The sequence below is a fragment of the Bactrocera neohumeralis genome, unplaced genomic scaffold, assembly GCF_024586455.1.
Source record: "Bactrocera neohumeralis isolate Rockhampton unplaced genomic scaffold, APGP_CSIRO_Bneo_wtdbg2-racon-allhic-juicebox.fasta_v2 cluster10, whole genome shotgun sequence".
NCBI lineage: Eukaryota > Metazoa > Arthropoda > Insecta > Diptera > Tephritidae > Bactrocera > Bactrocera neohumeralis.
The window spans coordinates 5,284,625-5,303,921 of NW_026089623.1; the positions used below are offsets into that span (position 1 = coordinate 5,284,625).

The window sequence follows — 19,297 nt, forward strand, 5'->3', positions numbered from 1 at the left end:
CAGCAAGCGAAGCGGTGACAATCGGCGATCGCTTGTTCGTTTCTTTCGGCACAGCTCGGCTTTTCTACCAACAACACAATGTTGCCATGCTTATGCTGTTGTTGTTTTTGTAGAACAATTTTTCAATTTTTGGTTGGTGACTTAATCAATTAAAAAATCAATTCTGTTGGGATTCGAACCTACGTACCTACGTGCTCGTCGTAACTTTTCAAGCGCTTACCACCAAGACCACCATTGACACTTGTATTGCGTTGTCCTAATTATGGTTTGGTTATGCATGAAAGAAATATACAATGGATCGCCGATTGTTCCCTCTTTCCTTGCTGCTGCTGCGCATATGTATGTTTGTATGCTTGTTCATTATTGAAGTTATACTGCTTTTTCTTTCCTTTGTCTTTCATTTTTGCGAATTCTCAACTATTTTATGTGCCCTTTTGTTAAAATACCCTGCGTTGGCCCTTGAAAAATTAGGGCTATACTTTACAGGATTATTTCTGTAGTTAGTCTTCATTTACATTTTTTGGAAATCGACCCGCGATGACGAGATATATCGTTTTATCTGACAGCGTGAGGTTTAAGAAGTTCATTTCTAATTTTGTCTTGTGGCATATTAGAAATGATGTTTCTTCGAAAATCGTTCGCTTACAACGGATAAAACGACTTCTGAGTGGTGATTTTAATGAATAAATTCCTTTTGGTTGAAATGCTCTGCGTTGGCCGTTGAAAAGTTAAGACTATACTTCTCATCATTCATTCCTTTCATTTTTTTCAAAGAAATTAATGACCTTTAGAAATATGCATATTTGGATTATTTCGTTGTCATTTCCATATTCGTAGCAATAGAATTTCTATGGCATAAGTAAAGTAATGGCCGCCGATTGTCACCCTTTGCCGCTGTAGCAGCTTCGCCTACAAACATGCGTAAATACTTATGTATGTAAGTATACGTATGCTCGTGAATACATACCGACGCAGATTTTTGCGAGAAGCACCAGAAAGTTGTGACTTTTAGCTTTTGCCATCGTCGCGCAAAGACGACTTGTTGGCAAAGGCAGGCTCGGGGAGATAATAAATTATTTTAAAAAAAGTGAATTTAAGTTTTCTAGTTTTCTTTCATACAAAATGATATGCATTTCTTGGAATATCACTAAGAAGTATAACTTCATCCGCGCGTAGGGACTCCACGCACCTTTTTTTTACAATAAAAATTCTATTATAAGTATTAATTTTTTTATTTCCTAAAAGTCACATGTTTTGCATTATTTGATATTATTTCTTCTGGTGCGCGGTTATACTATATGTGGCAGAGAACGTATGTATGTATATTTATAGAGAAGGTCCAACAACGGACAGGCGTGTAAACTGTCAAAAGCTAACAATATGCGATGAGTACATTTCACCACAGCAGGCTAAGAAGGAGAAATTTTAACAGTGGCGCATGAACAGAGCAGAGCATTCAATGAAAATTATGCTCAGAAACATGCATTGCTATTACAGACGTATGTTGGCTTTTTGCTTATATTTTTATATGCTCACATGCCACCATGTTAATTGATGTGATTATCATTTTGCGTATTTCTATGAATATATGCATAATTTATATTTTTCTAATTAAATTATGCTATTTTCAAAACAATATTTGTAGTTAATGTGCAATTAAGAGTTATTTATGGAAATATTTCTTATGTTTGAGAATATATTATAATTTCATATGAATATGTTTGTAAATATAATATACATATGTACGTATACATACACTATCATAATATCATAAAAACTTGATATACATACATATTACAATAATATGTCATTTAATTTTCATACGCATCTACATATCAGCTCATAATTACATATGCACATAGGTATGTATGTATGTAAGTACAATTCAAATTCAAATCGTAATATCATATATCAGTAAAAAGTGTGCGCCCACTGCTCTATATGTATGTACATGCATGTGTGTACGACATTGCCGAACAAATAATGTATACCAACCAACTTACAAATATGACTACACATGTACATAAATATGGCGAACTAAGGGGCGAAATAAGCAAACTGCTGGGAGACCAGGCACAAATCAAAGCGCTTACCCACGAAGTCATAATAGAGATTCGGGACCTGGACGAAATCACAACCAAGGAGGACATTTCGGAAGCTATACGGAAGCAGGTGAAAAAACTAAATAACTTTGATGTGAGTGCGATAAAAACCCTCAGGGCGGCATATGCGGGTACACAGGTAGCGGTAGTAAGCCTCCCTACGCTGGAAGCAAGGATTCTGCTAGATGAGCGAAAAATTAGGATAGGCTGGGTAGTCTGCAGGTTAAGAGAGAAACCCAATTTAAAAAGGTGTTTCAGGTGCTTGGAATATGGGCATCTGGCAGCAGCATGTAAAAATTCGGACGACAGGAGCAAGTGCTGTCTAAGATGTGGCGAAAAAGGGCACTTCGCACAGACGTGCGACAAGGCTCCCTCTTGTGGTGCTTGCAAGAGCAAGGGAAGGGAAAACTCAAACCACCAAATAGGTAGTAAAAGATGCCCTCTATATCAGGAAGCATATAAAAAATTCAACAAATGAAAGTTATCCAGCTAAACCTGAATCATTGTGAAGCGGCGCAAGATTTGCTTAAGCAAACCGTCTTTGAGGAGAAGGTGGACGTGGCAATACTGTGCGAACAGTACAAAAACATAGACAGCGCCACATGGGCTTCAGACACCACCCGCAAAGCTGCCATATGGGCATGTGGAGGTAAAGCTTTCCAGGAAAAGCCACTACTAGGAAAGCCCTACTTCACACGAGCCAGGATCTGTGGAATCAACTTTTATAGCTGCTATATACCACCGAGTGTCCCGCAAGGCGCGTTTGAGAGGATTTTGGATGATCTGGTACAGGAAATCCTAACAACTACGAATAACGTGGTAGCAGGTGATTTTAACGCATGGGCTGTGGACTGGGGAAGTGTCAATACGAACAAACGAGGAGACGCTCTTCTCAAGGCATTCTCATCACTCGAAGTGGTGCTATTAAATACTGGAAATAGGAACACTTTCGAAAAAAATGGCCGTGGATCCGTGATTGACATCACGTTTGTTAGTAGCCCGTTGGTACGATCAACATGCTGGGAAGTGTCGGACCTCTATACACATAGTGACCACCTAGCTATCATAATGGAGATCGGAAAATCCAGGAGTGGAATATACACGCACGCAAAGATGGTACAGACAAAAGGATGGAAAGCAGAAACGTTCGACGAAAATCTCTTTCGGCTTATGCTAGATGACAACATCGCAAATGTAGAAGATACAGAACGACAGGCGGAGATATTGGTGAGGCATGTCAGCAAAGCATGTGACGCTGCAATGTGCAGGAAAAAACAAGGCGCTAACGCTTACAGACAGCCTGCATACTGGTGGAATAGTGCAATCGACAGCCTGAGAACTGATTGCAACAAAGCAAGGCGTACTTGCCAGAGGAGACGAAGTGGGCCAGAATACGAAAACCTGCGCGAAAGTTTTAAGAGGAAACGCCGTGAGCTCAAGAAAGCAATCAAAAGAAGCAAACTCTCCTGTTTCAAAGAGCTCTGCGAAAATGCCGATGAGAATCCATGGGGCGATGCGTACAAAATAGTGATGTCAAAACTCAAAGGAAACAAAGGGAGAACACCAACCTGTCCCACCCTATTGAAAAACATCGTGGAAACGCTTTTCCCTACGCAGAGTAACGAAGGGCCTGTATTAGCAAATATATCTACGGTAATAGATGCACCATCGGTCACCGACGATGAAGTGATTGAAGCAGCCAAAAGGTTTGGAAATACCAAAACACCGGGTCTAGATGGAATCCCCAACAAGGCCCTTAAAACGGCCATAGCACACAAAGCGGTTCCCTTTTCACAGCTCTTTACCCGCTGTTTGCAAGAAGGTGTCTTTCCAAAAATTTGGAAGAAACAGCGCTTAGTACTTTTGCAGAAACCAAACAAACCGGCTGGAGAACCAAGTTCGTACCGCCCACTCTGCATGCTAGACACGCTTGGAAAAATTTTGGAGAGAATAATATGCGTACGTCTGGAGAAGCATCTGGAGCAAGAATATCCAGGACTCGCCGAAAACCAATTTGGTTTTCGTAAGCACAAGTCAACTATCGATGCGATCACAAAAGTGACAAATGTGGCAAGCAAGGCTATCGAAGGAACGAGGTGGATGTATGGTACGAAAGAATACTGTGCAGTCGTAACGTTTGACGTTAAAAATGCGTTCAATTCTGCGTATTGGCCATACATAATGAGCGCTCTGGAAGACAAAAGAACACCGAAGTATCTGTTGAGAATTATCTCCAAATACCTGTCGAATAGGCTGCTACTCTATGATACCGATGAGGGACCAAAGCAGTACAGGGTGACGGGAGGGGTACCACAAGGCTCAGTGCTAGGTCCACTGCTGTGGAACGTGTTGTATGACGGAGTACTTCGACTACCATTAGAAAGAGGGGTCCAAATCATCGGGTACGCCGATGATATTGCGGTAACGGTGGTAGGAAAAGAAATCAGTCAAGTAGAAAGTTTATGTGAAGACACCGCTTCAAGAATAAAGAGCTGGCTCACGGCAAAAAAGCTTCAATTAGCAGCCCAAAAAACGGAAGCAGTGCTAATTACCAGCAGAAAAAAATTAGAAAATGCTACTTTCAATATTGATGGCCATAGCATAACGACTCAGCAGTCGTTAAAATACCTAGGCGTTGAAATAGACACGCGGCTTAATTATTACACGCACATTGAAAAGTCATGTGCAAAAGCGACGCGAATAACGGTGGCCCTATCCAGGATGATGGCTAATATTGGAGGACCAAGCCAGGGCAAGCGAGCACTCTTGGCTAAAGTGAGTCAATCGGTGCTAATGTATGCGGCGCCAATATGGGGAAAATATGCCAACAAGCGTCTTTTCGCGACGATGGCAAAGGCTAAAAATCATAAATTGAACAATTTCTGATATTTGTATGAGAAGGAAAAAGCGACAACCCCGCAAATATAAGTATAGAATAAAATTGACAACATAATTTATTTGTCGATTTTCAAGTCAAGAAATGTGCCAAAGAAAATATTTAATACTCCTCTGATTTATGTGTACAGTGGATCCCGGTTAAGTAGTAGTCCGCTTAAATGAAAATCATCCCTCTTAACTGCCTATATCTTGCTGCACCTAACGGTTTTTTAAAATACATAGAAATTATTGTTTTAAGTACCACTCGCTTAAGTATCCGCACCCGCTTATGTGCCATATTAAATTTTTTTTTTAACAAACCATAAAAATCTGAATCTTTGATTGTGTGTATCTACGCTGGTTTGTAGACGAAGCTGGTACAACGGCAAGGGAAGCAGTGGCAATTGGCGATCGTTCGTTGGTGTTTTCGTCACAGCTCGGATTTCCTACCAACAACACAATGTTGTCGTCGAGTCATTCTTTCGACACATTGACTCTTTGACATGAAAGCAAAAAATATGAGCTTCGCCATTGGTTATCCGCGTCAACGGAATTTCTCATAAAGCATTGAATGTACATATTTACATACATTTGTTGCATGTAGACAAATTTACAAACATTATGCGTATGGTTCTTTTATATTTGTTTACATGCACACATAATTTATATGGGCAAATGTGCGACCGCTTGGTCTTTTAACATGATATCGAAAGGTTTAATGACCAAAGCAAATATTTATTTAAGTATATAAGTTAGCACGAACCAAGCATAAAGTGCAACTATGTCAACAACCCCGAAATTACAGCGCAAGCGACAACTGGTAAATTCTGCCGATGCAACCTCAGCACATCCGGCACATGCCAATCGAATTGCTTATACTAATTCTAGGAAATAGATCACGCCACTTAATAATTCCGTGGCTTAGAATAAGTATAAATTAACCAAATTTTTAAATTTAAGTTGGAGTCGTTTTTGGTCAATAAAGCGGACACACTGTCCGATTAAAAAATAATTTTTTTGGTATTCCATACCCGGGAATACATAACTGGCGCCCGAGCAAATTCAGTCGGTCCGGTAGGAAAACTGGCGCCCGGTTGAAAAAGTATTTTCGATAGCGGTCCCTGAATAACAAAAGTAAAAAGGAGGCATCGACGTGCCAGCCTTATCGAAAGACATAAGTAACAGCAAGTGAAGTGAAAAAGTATTTTCGATAGCGGTCCCTGAGTAACAAAAGTAAAAAGGGGGCATCGACGTGCCAGCCTTATCGAAAGACATAGCAGCAAGTGAAGTGAAAAAGTTTAGGCCAGCGAAATAATTGTTGTGAAAAACATAAAAGCTTTAGCAGTGATAAAATACAACAAGCAACAATAACAATGCAATTTAAATAGCGTTTATTGGCGACTACCAAATTGTAATTGTAACTAAAAGCGTAGATATGTACGAAAGTAATTATTATAATTAACAAAACTGTAACAGAACAATACTCTAAATTTGTGATTTTATATAAAACAGTAAACAAACACAAGCCTCATTATAAAATCCTAGTGTTAAAGATTAATTACGCGCGCGATCACACATGATAGTTAAAATCAAGCGAGTGAATGGCTAAAAATGTTTAGCCGAGCAGCACAAGCAACAACAACTATTGCTCACATAATCAACGACGGCTAGTGTTTGATAGTGGGGCTGTACAATTTGCCAACGTTGGCAACGAAGTAAACCAGCAGCAGCAGCATCTAGAAACATCAGGATTAGAATAAGAAAATTTTTTTAAATTATAAGAATTATTTAAATTAATTTAAATTATATTAAATTGTAAAATGGCTAATCCCAACAACTTGGTCAGACCTCCCATTCTTCCTTCTAACCAATCCACTCCTCAAGCGACAAATAACACTCAATTAAGTATAGACGACTTGACATCATTAATAGCGAATATAGCGACAAATATACTACAGCAGCAAGGACCAAAGGTAGTACAGGCCACCCTAAATCCGGATGCCAACTTGGCGACTACAACTGATCAAACTATAGAGGACAGACATAGAGGAATTTTAGACGGTTTAGATAGGATCCCTGATGTAGTGAAGTGTCTAAAAGAATTTTCTGGCCGCCCAGGAGATTTCATATCGTGGAAAAAAGTGTAGACCGTATATTAAATATATACGAACCATTAAAAGGAACCCCGATATACTACGGAATCCTTAGTGTAGTTAGAAATAAGATTGTAGGCAATGCAGATATGGCATTAGAATCTTATAACACGCCACTTGATTGGTCAGCAATAACAAAATGTCTGGCAATGCATTATGCCGACAAGCGTGACCTATCCACCTTAGAGTATCAAATGACAACTCTAGTACAAGGTAATAAAACGGTTGTTGAATTCTATCAGCAAGTATACAAACACCTCTCATTAATTTTAAATAAACTAGGATGTACCGAAATGAGCAACGAATCTCTACTAATGATAACGCAATCATACAGGGATAAAGCTTTCGACACCTTCATAAGAGGATTAAATGGCGACCTCCCACGATTACTGAGAATAAGAGAACCGGTCGACTTACCTCAGGCCCTTCATTTATGCCTGAAAGTAGACAACCAGAATTTTCGCATGAATCATGCTCACAATGTGAAAACGGCATACCAAACTCCTCAACTCTATCCTAAGCGACGTTCTTCACAGGAACAACTGCAATCCTTTTACCCTAAATTGGCGTACTTGCCACAACCAAATCAAACAAATTGGCAATCTAGACAACAATTTCCTAACCAAATTCAGCATACAATTACTCCACCCAGGCCACCTAAACCTCAACCCCGGCCAGAACCCATGGAAGTTGACGAGAGTATGCAATCACGTCGAATTAACTATATATGAACAGAACTCCTCAAAATCAATTTCAAGGGAAAAGACCACCATCAGTTAATAATCAGCAACAAAGGAAAACCCAAAGAACTTTCCACATTGCCACAATGTCGAAAGATGTGGAGAATGATTATTCGGAAGACGAACCATCTGAAGTTCATTTCTTAGCTTGATGAAGCAAGAGCTGATAACGGGAAAATTCTTAAGTTTTTGGTAGATACAGGATTTAGTAAAAACTACATTCAACCACACTTGGTTAAAAAACGTATTAAAAATAAAAACCCATTTTTTGCAAAAACAGTAACAGGTGATGTTAAAATTAATGAACACACAATGCTAAAACTATTTGGTCTAGATAACGAAATCAAGTTTTTCTTAATGCCATCCTTAAAGACATTCGATGGAATTTTGGGAAACGATACATTAAGAGAGCTTCAAGCAATTATCTACACAAATGAAAATTATTTAATAATAAAAAATCGAATAAAAATGAAACTAAAGCAGCTTCCATCAAAGGCAGTAAATGCAATACATATAAAGGACGAGCACTTATCGTCACAGCAGAAGACTAGCATTAAGCAAGCAGTAGACGCATTCCCAAATCTGTTCGCGGAGCCGAGCGAAAAATTAACATACACAACAAAAGTTGTTGGAGAAATAAGAACCGTAACGGACTTTCCTGTTTACTCGAAATTTTACCCATACCCAGCATCTCTCAAATCAGAGGTAGAAAAGCAGGTAAAGAAACTTTTAGATGATAAGATTATAGACCCTCTAGGTCTCCCTACAATTCACCCTTGTGGATCGTCCCGAAAAAGGCCAACTCAGCGGGGAATAAACAGTACCGAATGGTCATCGATTACCGAAAATTAAACTCAGTCACGACAGCAGACAGATATCCAATTCCTGAAATAACAGAAGTAATTTCGCAGCTCGGCGAAAGCAAATTTTTCTCAATGTTAGATCTGAAAAGCGGATTTCATCAAATTCCTCTAAGAGAATCTGACATCGAAAAAACGGCATTTTCCATCAACAATGGTAAATACGAATTTACACGTTTACCATTTGGTTTGAAAAATGCTCCTTCTATTTTTCAGTGCGCTCTTGATGATATCCTGCGTGATCACATAGGAAAATACTGTTATGTCTACATCGATGACATAATTATATTCAGCAAAACGGAACAAGAGCACCTTTTTCACATTAATACAATTTTCAATACCTTGGACGAAGCCAACATGAAAGTTCAGTTGGATAAGTGTCACTTCTTCCAAAAGGAAGTAGAATTTTTAGGGTATGTCATATCTCCAAATGGCATAAAAACGAATCCTGCAAAAGTTGAAGCAATTGCCAACTTTCCAGAACCTATAACTTTAAAAGAGCTTCGCAGTTTTCTTGGTTTGTCAGGATACTACAGAAGATTCATAAAAGACTATGCGAAATTAGCAAAACCACTGACTTCTCTTCTGAGAGGGGAAGAAGGTAGAATATCGAAAAACAAATCCGCAAAAGTAAAAATACTTTTGAATGAAGAAGCAATATAAGCTTTCAATAATATAAAACGTTCACTCACTTCCAAAGATGTGATACTTGCATATCCTGATTATAAGAAAAATTTCGAACTGGTAACAGACGCCTCCAACTTTGCAATCGGAGCCGTACTATCGCAAGACTCAAAGCCTCTGGCATTTATCTCAAGAACATTGAGCAAGGCGGAGGAACATTACGCCGCCAATGAAAAAGAGATGCTAGCCATAATTTGGGCTGTGAATTCATTTAGGAATTACTTATATGGCTCAGCTAAAGTACAAATCTTTACTGATCACCAGCCGCTCACTTATGCTTTGAGCAATAAGAATAACAATCGCAAGATGAAAAGGTGGAAAGCAGCCTTAGAAGAATATTAATACGACTTACATTATAAACCTGGGAAACAAAACGTCGTAGCAGATGCACTATCCAGGATACCCCCGAAGGAATCACAGGTTAACAGTCTATCAATAGCAACCAATTCGAATGATAGCTCGTCCCATAATTTAATTTATAGCATAGAAGCCCCTATAAACGCTTTCAAAAACCAAATAATTTTAAAAACAGATAGAACATCTACGTACCAATTTAAAATTGTGTTTCCTACATATCATAGACACATAATTACGGAACCTGATTATTCCGAACAAACCCTTAAATAAATTCTAAAAAGATATTTGAACCCATCAGTTATAAACTGTATAAAAGCGGAAGAATATGTTATGGGCAAAATACAAGAGGTCTACCCATTACATTTTAGCAAATACCAAGTTAGGTTCACACAGATACAAGTGGAAGATATACCTAATGGAAAAGAACAGGAAGAGATCATTATAAAAACGCACAATAGGGCGCACAGAAATACTAGGGAAAATAAAATGCAAATTCTGGAAAAGTACTATTTTCCTGCAATGGCAAGTAAAATAAAGAAAATTATAAGAAACTGTGCAACATGCAAGGAAAGCAAATATGACCGACGTCCAATAAAACCTCAAATTCAGGCCACACCCATTCCACAGTTCGCAGGCCAAATAGTGCACATTGATATATTATAGTTGGTAAGGAATTAGTTCTAACCGCGATGGACAAGTTCTCTAAATACGCAATAGCAAAACCCATTCGATCGAGAGCATCGGAACACATCAGACAGCCTTTACGCGATATCCTTTTTTCCTTTGTTCCAGAAGCAATAGTGATGGATAACGAGAAATCTTTTAATTCTGAAGCAATAAACTTCATGATAGAAAATGAATTCGGAATCAATATTTTTAGAACCGCTCCGTATACAAGTTGTTCAAACGGACAGGTAGAACGTTTCCATTCTACATTACAAGAAATAATGCGATGTCTTCAAAAGGAGAGCACGTACCGTTCATTCCACGAATTGTTGGATAAATCAGTTTTCGAATATAACTCCACTATTCATACGACAACAGGAAGAAAACCTATAGAAATATTCTTTGGCAGACGTGTTTATAGCGACCCTAAAATAATGGAGAAAGACAGATAAGAAACTATAAACAGACTCCTAGCGAAACAAAACGCAGACCTTACATACCATAACAAGAACAGATCACCTCCAAGCACATACATATGCGGAAGGAGATATCATATTTGTCAAAGTAAATAGAAGATTAGGAAATAAGTTATCGGCTAGATTTAGAAAAGAAATTGTTGCGAAAAATTTTAATACAACAATAGTAACTAAATCAGGTAGAGTAGTTCATAAAAGTAACATTAAATAGAAATGCATGAGTAAATATGAATTTAAGCACATAAAATTTCTTCTTTAATAGGAAAAATGAATACGGGGGAAATCATGACAATCATGCTGGTATTAGCATTGACGGTAGACGCACAACAAGGATTTAACGAATAATAACGGATATTTACTCATCAAAACTAACGAGCTGAAAATAATTAATCATTATGACAAAACACTTCATTTTATCAACTTAACAGCCTACGAGGAAACAGTAGCCTTAATATCAAATAACATTAACATGCTAAAAACCACAACTTTTGAAGATAAACAAATTTTGGACACAGTTAATAAGAACTTTGCATTACTCCAATCAAAAATAAGCGGCTTACACCCTCATTTTAAATCAAAACGAGGACTTGTAAATATTCTAGGGAAAGGATTAAAATATATAGCAGGATCCATGGACAGTGATGACGAGACGGAAATCCATAACGCACTCACAGAAATACACGAAAATGAATTATCCACAACAGCTAGTATGACGAATATAGTACGCGTTAATAACTTCATATCCGAGGAAATAAACAATATAACAAAACATATTAACCAACAGCAAATCTCAATAAGTCATTACATTAATACATTTAAGGACGCCATACAAAATAAAATAAAGTCATTAGAGGACAAGGTTCAATTTTTAGAGCACACATACCAAATAGAAAACGATATATCCTTTTTACGAAACCACATAGACGACATAGGACAAATTATATTTTCCAGCAAAATAGGTATAATTCCTACGGACATCCTCACCAAATTAGAACTCGAATTAATTACAGATTTCGACAGTTACCAAAATATCAAGACAGCAGTAATATTTCAAAACAACAACATAATCATAATCCTCCTAATACCCCAATATTCACCAAATACCCTTTCACAAATCAGACTTGAACCACTTCCTAATGTAGCTAACAAATCAATAGCCTTAGATACTTACGAAGTATTAATAGATTCAGAAAACAATATGTATGAAACATATGTAAAAAACAATTTGGAGAAAAATTTAATAAAAATTCACAATAAATGTTTAGAAAATATATTGAAATTTGAAGAAGCAAATTGTAATTTAGAAACTATAGATAAAATAAATGTCACTGAAATAGTCCCTGGTATTCTAGTATTTAAGCATTTTGATGTAGAAATAGAACACAATTGCAATAAGCAAAAAATAAAACAGAAAGACAACTTTCTTATCAAATTTGAAAATTGTTATATTAGTACGCTTAATAAGACGTATTCGAACATTAACATTAAAATATATGAAACATTTATTTTGCCAAATCGAATAACAAAAATTTAAGAGAAAAAAAAATGCAACTGAACTTGTTCTTAAATTAGAAAATCTTTATGTAAAACAAAAATATCACGAAAATAGTATCGAATTACTAAAGAATAAAAATAAAAAGAGGAATTTAATCAGCATAATTATAACTACAATTTTAATAACAATTGTATACATCATTATAAAAAGTAAGCAAAAGCTAAATATTTCAATTGAGCCACCGCAAGCAACTTCAGCAAAAAGGGGACCATTTCTACAAATTTCAACACCACAAATGCATTAATTCCGATTGAGGACAATCGACTTAGGAGGGGAAGAGTTAGCACGAATCAAGCATAAAGTGCAACTATGTCAACAACCCCGAAAGTACAGCGCAAGCGACAACTGGTAAATTCTGCCGATGCAACCTCAGCACATCCGGCACATGCCAATCGAACATGCAATCGAATTGCTTATACTAATTGCTTATACTAATTCTAGGAAATAGATCACGCCACTTAATAATTCCGTGGCTTAGAATAAGTATAAATTAACCAAATTTTTAAATTTAAGTTGGAGTCGTTTTTGGTCAATAAAGCGGACACGCTGTCCGATTAAAAAATAATTTTTTTTGGTATTCCCAACGCGGGAATACATAATTTATACATACATATATAAATATATGTATGTCGTACCAAACCTATATAAAATGCATAATTACATAGGTAGTAATACAAATCTTATTCAATTATATATTTGCAAAGATTTTATGGAATTCATCATAAAATAGCTCAAATATGTATATACATATGTACATACTTATGTATGTGCTTTCATGACAAATATATGTATGTATGTATAAATTATATGCAGCGTGGTTTGCGCATAGTAGATAGATATGCGAATCTGTAAGCGTACATTTTTTAACATCGGAATTATCATTATTTTTCTCATTTAACACTGAAAATGCTCAATTCTGCTATTTTCGTGTCCCCTCATGTTAAATGTGGTGAAACACGCTAATAATTTTTCTGTGGTGTGGTGAAACACGCTCATCCAAAACAGGTAATATCCCAGACGTGAAATATCCCTAATCGTGAACCTTCTCTATTCTTTAACGTTCTTTGGTACCACTTAAAAAGTTACAAACAAACAAACAAACATACATACATACAAGTGAAGCTAATAAAAGCGTATTACAAATGAATCGAAAAATGTGTCGCTAAGCGCATAACCATGGATAAATTGATACGAAACTCTTTGATTCGAGAGAGCGCTGTCAAAGTCCACATTTTTTATAACATTTGCCAATGATGCCACTATGGAAGAAATGTGTTAGGGAATTTTTAGTAAATGTTTTGGGAGTTTGTAATTTCCACACCACCGCTGAGGTATACAAAAGGCGCGTTACCGAAGTTAGTTTTGGGTGCTCGGTTTCCCTATAGGCCTATATCACCCATATAGGTACAAAATAAAATCACAAAAATAACAATATTTGTTGAAATTCAAAAATAATATAAAAATGAACAAAAACATCATTCAAAACAAAAAAATCTTAAAACTATACAAACAAAATATCACATTTCATTATTCTGTTTAACAGCAAATATTTGTAACCAATAAATATGAATATAAAATAAGAAAATAAATAAAATGAGTACGCATTATTTACATATATACAAACTAACCTACACTCAGTTTTCAGGGGTAATTATTACATAATTTAAAACTAAAAGGGCTGGGCAGAAAATAAAAGATTTAAAATTATCTATGTTAATATATGAGAAAAAAATTCAAAAAATAAAGTTTACACACATATGCTTCCGTAGAGCTTTGAAGATATTTTACCACCTACTGTACCTACAAGTGAGAAACGCATAATATTTTTGACTTAAAATTAGGGGTACTAAGGCTTCTATTATAAAATTTAATTAAAAAGAAAATTCTAATTTTAAAAAATAATGTTAAAATTAGATCACTGTTGCAATTTTCACAGCAGGAACAGGGTCTGACACATTTGAGTTTATCAAATAAAATTTGCCCTACACCTATCCTATGACAAGTTGAATCAAATTCCTTTAGGAAAATTGCTTCTAATAAAAAAAATAAAATTCTCGTGAAATATCTTCATATCCTATATATGGCAATGGTTGGGAGCAAGCGTGTGTCTTATAAATTTTTAAATAAAAATAACCACAGAAATACGAATATGCGTTTTCTTTTAAGAAATCTACTTCTAAATCTTATTCTAAATTTTCTCCTACTGCTATCCGATTAAAGGTGTGGTCTGGTCGCGGTGACCTTGAAATTCTTGCCAAGAAAGATCCCGTACCACTTTGTCATTGCACACACTTGCTATTATTTTATGAGACTATGCAATTGAAAAGGTTTCGTTTTCTGGAACGGGTTCGCAGTTTCCCTTTACTACGATATTGGCGTATCGCAACCCCCAAGATTTTTTAAAAAGATTGCAAAACATGTAAGGAGTAATCCTTACACTTCTTCCCCCTCCTCTTCTAATATGTCCGAAGTAGTGTTCTAGTGACTGTGACAAAAATCGCCACAAACGTCTTAAACTACTTATGTTTAAAATCCAACCCTTAATATAATTGAAAGAATTTGTTATGTCAGACCCATTTTCGTCTTCTATTCTAATTGTCTTTAAAATTCCTGCTGCCTCATCTAAAAATTCTAACTGGTCGTCTGACGCCGAAAAATTTTTTTTTGTTGGCAAAATAGCTTCAAAGTTGCTGCTATTTAAAATATCAAATAGCTTATTAAAAAATAAAAGATATTCCGCGGTACTTAAAAATCGAGCATTAGGGCACGACAAAAGCCCTGAACTGTATGAAGCGAGCATACCAGAGGCTACAGTGTCGCTCATAACCTGGGATGCCAGCTTCACACTCATTTTTTGAAAGTTATTAGGAAACATATGTGCTTCAGACAGTTTAGGGGCGCAACGCACGGGATTTTGGGAATCCTTATTATAGAAATGTACAATGTCATCCCAACTCACCGGACGCGATTTAAAACTGACTTAATTTTTTGAATTTTCTAAACAATTCCTACTGTTTTTTAAAAGGTGGGGGCTATCAAAAAAAAAGAATATATCCTTGCCTTGAAAATATGGGCGTTCTTCGGTCACTCCTAAAATCCTAGATAAATAGACAAAATTAGATCCCTGATCTGAAACAAAATGGCAAGGTATGAGACCTATGTTTAGTAATTGGGTGATGGTCTCAAATATATACTTTTTGGCGACATCCCCTTTACATGCACCATGAAAAAGGAAATAGGAGAGTGGGTGTGTCCAAGGCATTCAATACCTTGGACCATAAGAGTCATTGCACTATTACCTATACGAGACATACGATTTTCATCGCCGTAATCTTCTACTCCTATAATCTTATCGTATTTAGGGACGTATTGGAAATTACTCTTAAGTGCCATTTCATCGCACAAAATTGATACAAACTTTTGTTCCTGCGTAGAACCCCGACTTCTTAACTCTAAACACTTTAAAGAACTAGTACTACAACCGGGGTCTCGGGGCCATTCGGAAACGAACTCGTCAAGTGTTCTCTCTTCCGGAAATCTAAGAAGAGGTTTTAGGTGTCTATATGCTAAAGGTGAAAGAAAGTATACACCTAAAGCCAAAGTTTTGAAATAGGTGTCGTATCTACGACCTTTTGGTTGACGGCTACAATTTACTAAACTATTTTTTATTATACTATTTATTTGAGGAAGAAGATTTCTATTAAAATTTTCATAAATTCTAACCTCTCCTAAATTTTTAATTTCACTTTCTAAAGTCTTCAGCTTTACCGACATTTCTTTTAATTGAAATTTTAAATTACTAATCTCCTCATCTTTTTCTTCTAATTTAACCCTCAAACTTACATTTTCCTCCATTAATTTTAAGTTTTTAGGCGCGAAGGATGTCAAACTAGAACTTGTTTGACATCCTTTTTCTAACGAACTATCGCCCATGGAAATATTTTCCAAAACTCCTATTTCCTGTTCGAGTGCGTCTTCTGCTACAGACGCTAGCAATAACAGGTCGCTTGAACCTGAGGGGTTCTCGTCTAATTTAGGTTCAAAATCTAATATTCCTAATTCGATAGTCGAAGTAGGATCGCTAAATTCTACCTGAAAACTGGGTGTAAGAGTTAAAGTTTTATCCGGAACCGCAGTCGGCGATAGTTTTTTCAAATACCGGACTTCATCCGAAAAGTGGCGGTCACAGGCATATAAATATTTTTGCCGATTTTCTCCTACGCCCAATCGTTGTTTCCAAATACTATGCTTAAGAAAAAACAAATATACCCTAAACCTTAATACCTTTACTTATAATAATAAATTTTAAAATCTAATATAGACTACAAATAAAAGCAATATTGTTACATTATAACATTTATTAGTATTTACGATACTTTCTACTCGTATTACATTTATTTGTACTTATAATTTATAATTATAGTAATAAAAAAGAAAGAGGCCGAAATGCGTGAGTATGAAGAGCTTGATAAGCTGGCTGACAGGGGTAATGCTCGAAAATTCTACGAAAAAATGCGGCGGCTTACAGAAGGTTTCAAGACCGGAGCATACTCTTGTAGAACCCCCAAAGGTGATCTAGTCACTGACGCCCAGAGTATACTTAAATTATGGAGGGAACACTTCTCCAGCCTGCTGAATGGCAGTGAACGCACAACACCAGGAGAAGGAGAACCCGATTCCCCAATCGATGACGATGGAGCAGACGTACCATTACCCGACCATGAAGAAGTTCGAATAGCAATTGCCCGCCTGAAGAACAACAAAGCGGCAGGGGCCGACGGATTGCCGGCCGAGCTATTCAAACACGGCGGCGAAGAACTGATAAGGAGCATGCATCAGCTTCTTTGCAAAATATGGTCGGACGAAAGCATGCCCAACGATTGGAATTTAAGTGTGCTATGCCCAATCCATAAAAAAGGAGACCCCACAATCTGCGCCAACTACCGTGGGATTAGCCTCCTCAACATCGCATATACGGTTCTATCGAGCGTATTGTGTGAAAGATTAAAGCCCACCGTCAACAAACTGATTGGACCTTATCAGTGTGGCTTCAGACCTGGAAAATCAACAACCGACCAGATATTCACCATGCGCCAAATCTTGGAAAAGACCCGTGAAAGGAGAATCGACACATACCACCTCTTCGTCGATTTCAAAGCTGCTTTCGACAGCACGAAAAGGAAACTGACGTTGAGCAACACCAAAAGCTCCGTCAGGATCGGGAAGGACCTCTCCGAGCCGTTCGATACCAAACGAGGTTTCAGACAAGGCGACTCCCTATCGTGCGACTTCTTCAACCTGCTTCTGGAGAAAATAGTACGAGCTGCAGAACTAAACAGAGAAGGTACCATCTTCTATAAGAGTGTACAGCTGCTGGCATATGCCGATGATATTGATATCATCGGCCTCAACACTCGCGCCGTTAGTTCTGCTTTCTCCAGGCTGGACAAGGAAGCACAGAAAATGGGTCTGGTAGTGAACGAGGGCAAAACGAAATATCTCCTGTCATCAAACAAACAGTCGTCGCACTCGCGACTTGGCTCTCACGTCACTGTTGACAGTCATAACTTTGAAGTCGTAGATAATTTCGTCTATCTTGGAACCAGCGTAAACACCACCAACAATGTCAGCCTAGAAATCCAACGCAGGATAACTCTTGCCAACAGGTGCTACTTCGGACTGAGTAGTATTGAAAAGTAAAGTCCTCTCTCGACGAACAAAAGCCAAACTCTATAAGTCGCTCATAATTCCCGTCCTGCTATATGGTGCAGAGGCTTGGACGTTGTCAACAACTGATGAGTCGACGTTGCGAGTTTTCGAGAGAAAAGTTCTGCGAAAGATTTATGGTCCTTTGCGCGTTGGCCACGGCGAATATCGCATTCGATGGAACGATGAGCTGTACGAGATATACGACGACATTGACATAGTTCAGCGAATTAAAAGACAGCGGCTACGCTGGCTAGGTCATGTTGTCCGAATGGACGAAAACACTCCAGCTCTGAAAGTATTCGACGCTGTACCCGCCGGGGGAAGCAGAGGAAGAGGAAGACCTCCACTCCGTTGGAAGGACCAAGTGGAGAAGGACCTGGCTACGCTTGGAATATCCAATTGGCGCCACGTAGCGAAAAGGAGAAACGACTGGCGCGCTGTTGTTAACTCGGCTATAATCGCGTAAGCGGTGTCTACGCCAATTAAGAAGAAGAAGTAATATTTACATCTACTACGCTACTCCAAACAACATATTAAATTGGATCTATTAAATATTACAATACTATTTACTAAATTACATTACATTTCGCAAGTATAATATATTTTTTATCATGCAATAAATTGCATCTAAGACAATATCAAAATAGGCACAATTTATAAAAATATTTCTAAATTTCACTAAATAACTATATTTTTCTACTAATTAAAATTATTCCGTCGCGCTCCTACGCATCCAGCCACACACTTATTTTTAGTTCTCGGCATTTTCCTATAATACGTTAGGAAAACATAATATATTTATATACGTGTATTTACGATGGTTTTAATAATACACTTACCAACTTTATTTTTAGTAAAAACACTTATACGCTGTATTTTTAATAAACAAACCTAAACACTATATTTTCACAACATGTACTCCACAATGAAAAATAACGAACTGCTTTTGTTAGTTATTTTTAACGGGATTTTGTCTGGCAGTTCATTGATTTGCTTGTCACCTGATTCGTAGCCCATGAACTTTCAGTATTGCCATACCAAACCGTGAGATCATGGGCTCTCTCAAAAAGCGAAGAGAGGAGTTTCGGATCAATTTATCCATGCGCATAACTTAACAA

The 19,297-nt window shown here is 37.2% G+C and overlaps 1 long non-coding RNA gene and 1 pseudogene across 1 annotated transcript in view; one reads left to right on the top strand and one right to left on the bottom strand.

Moving 5' to 3' along the window:
• The first annotated feature begins 469 nt into the window (after nt 1-469).
• On the top strand, nt 470-672 carry LOC126765615 (small nucleolar RNA U3; annotated as a pseudogene).
• A 5,345-nt stretch (nt 673-6,017) lies between these two features.
• Nucleotides 6,018-19,297, bottom strand: part of LOC126764959 (uncharacterized) — a 49,619-nt gene continuing 36,339 nt past the window's right edge. Inside the window, exon 4 of the long non-coding RNA XR_007668165.1 lies at nt 6,018-6,715. This is a non-coding gene — a long non-coding RNA (uncharacterized LOC126764959). The remainder of the gene's footprint in view (nt 6,716-19,297) is intronic.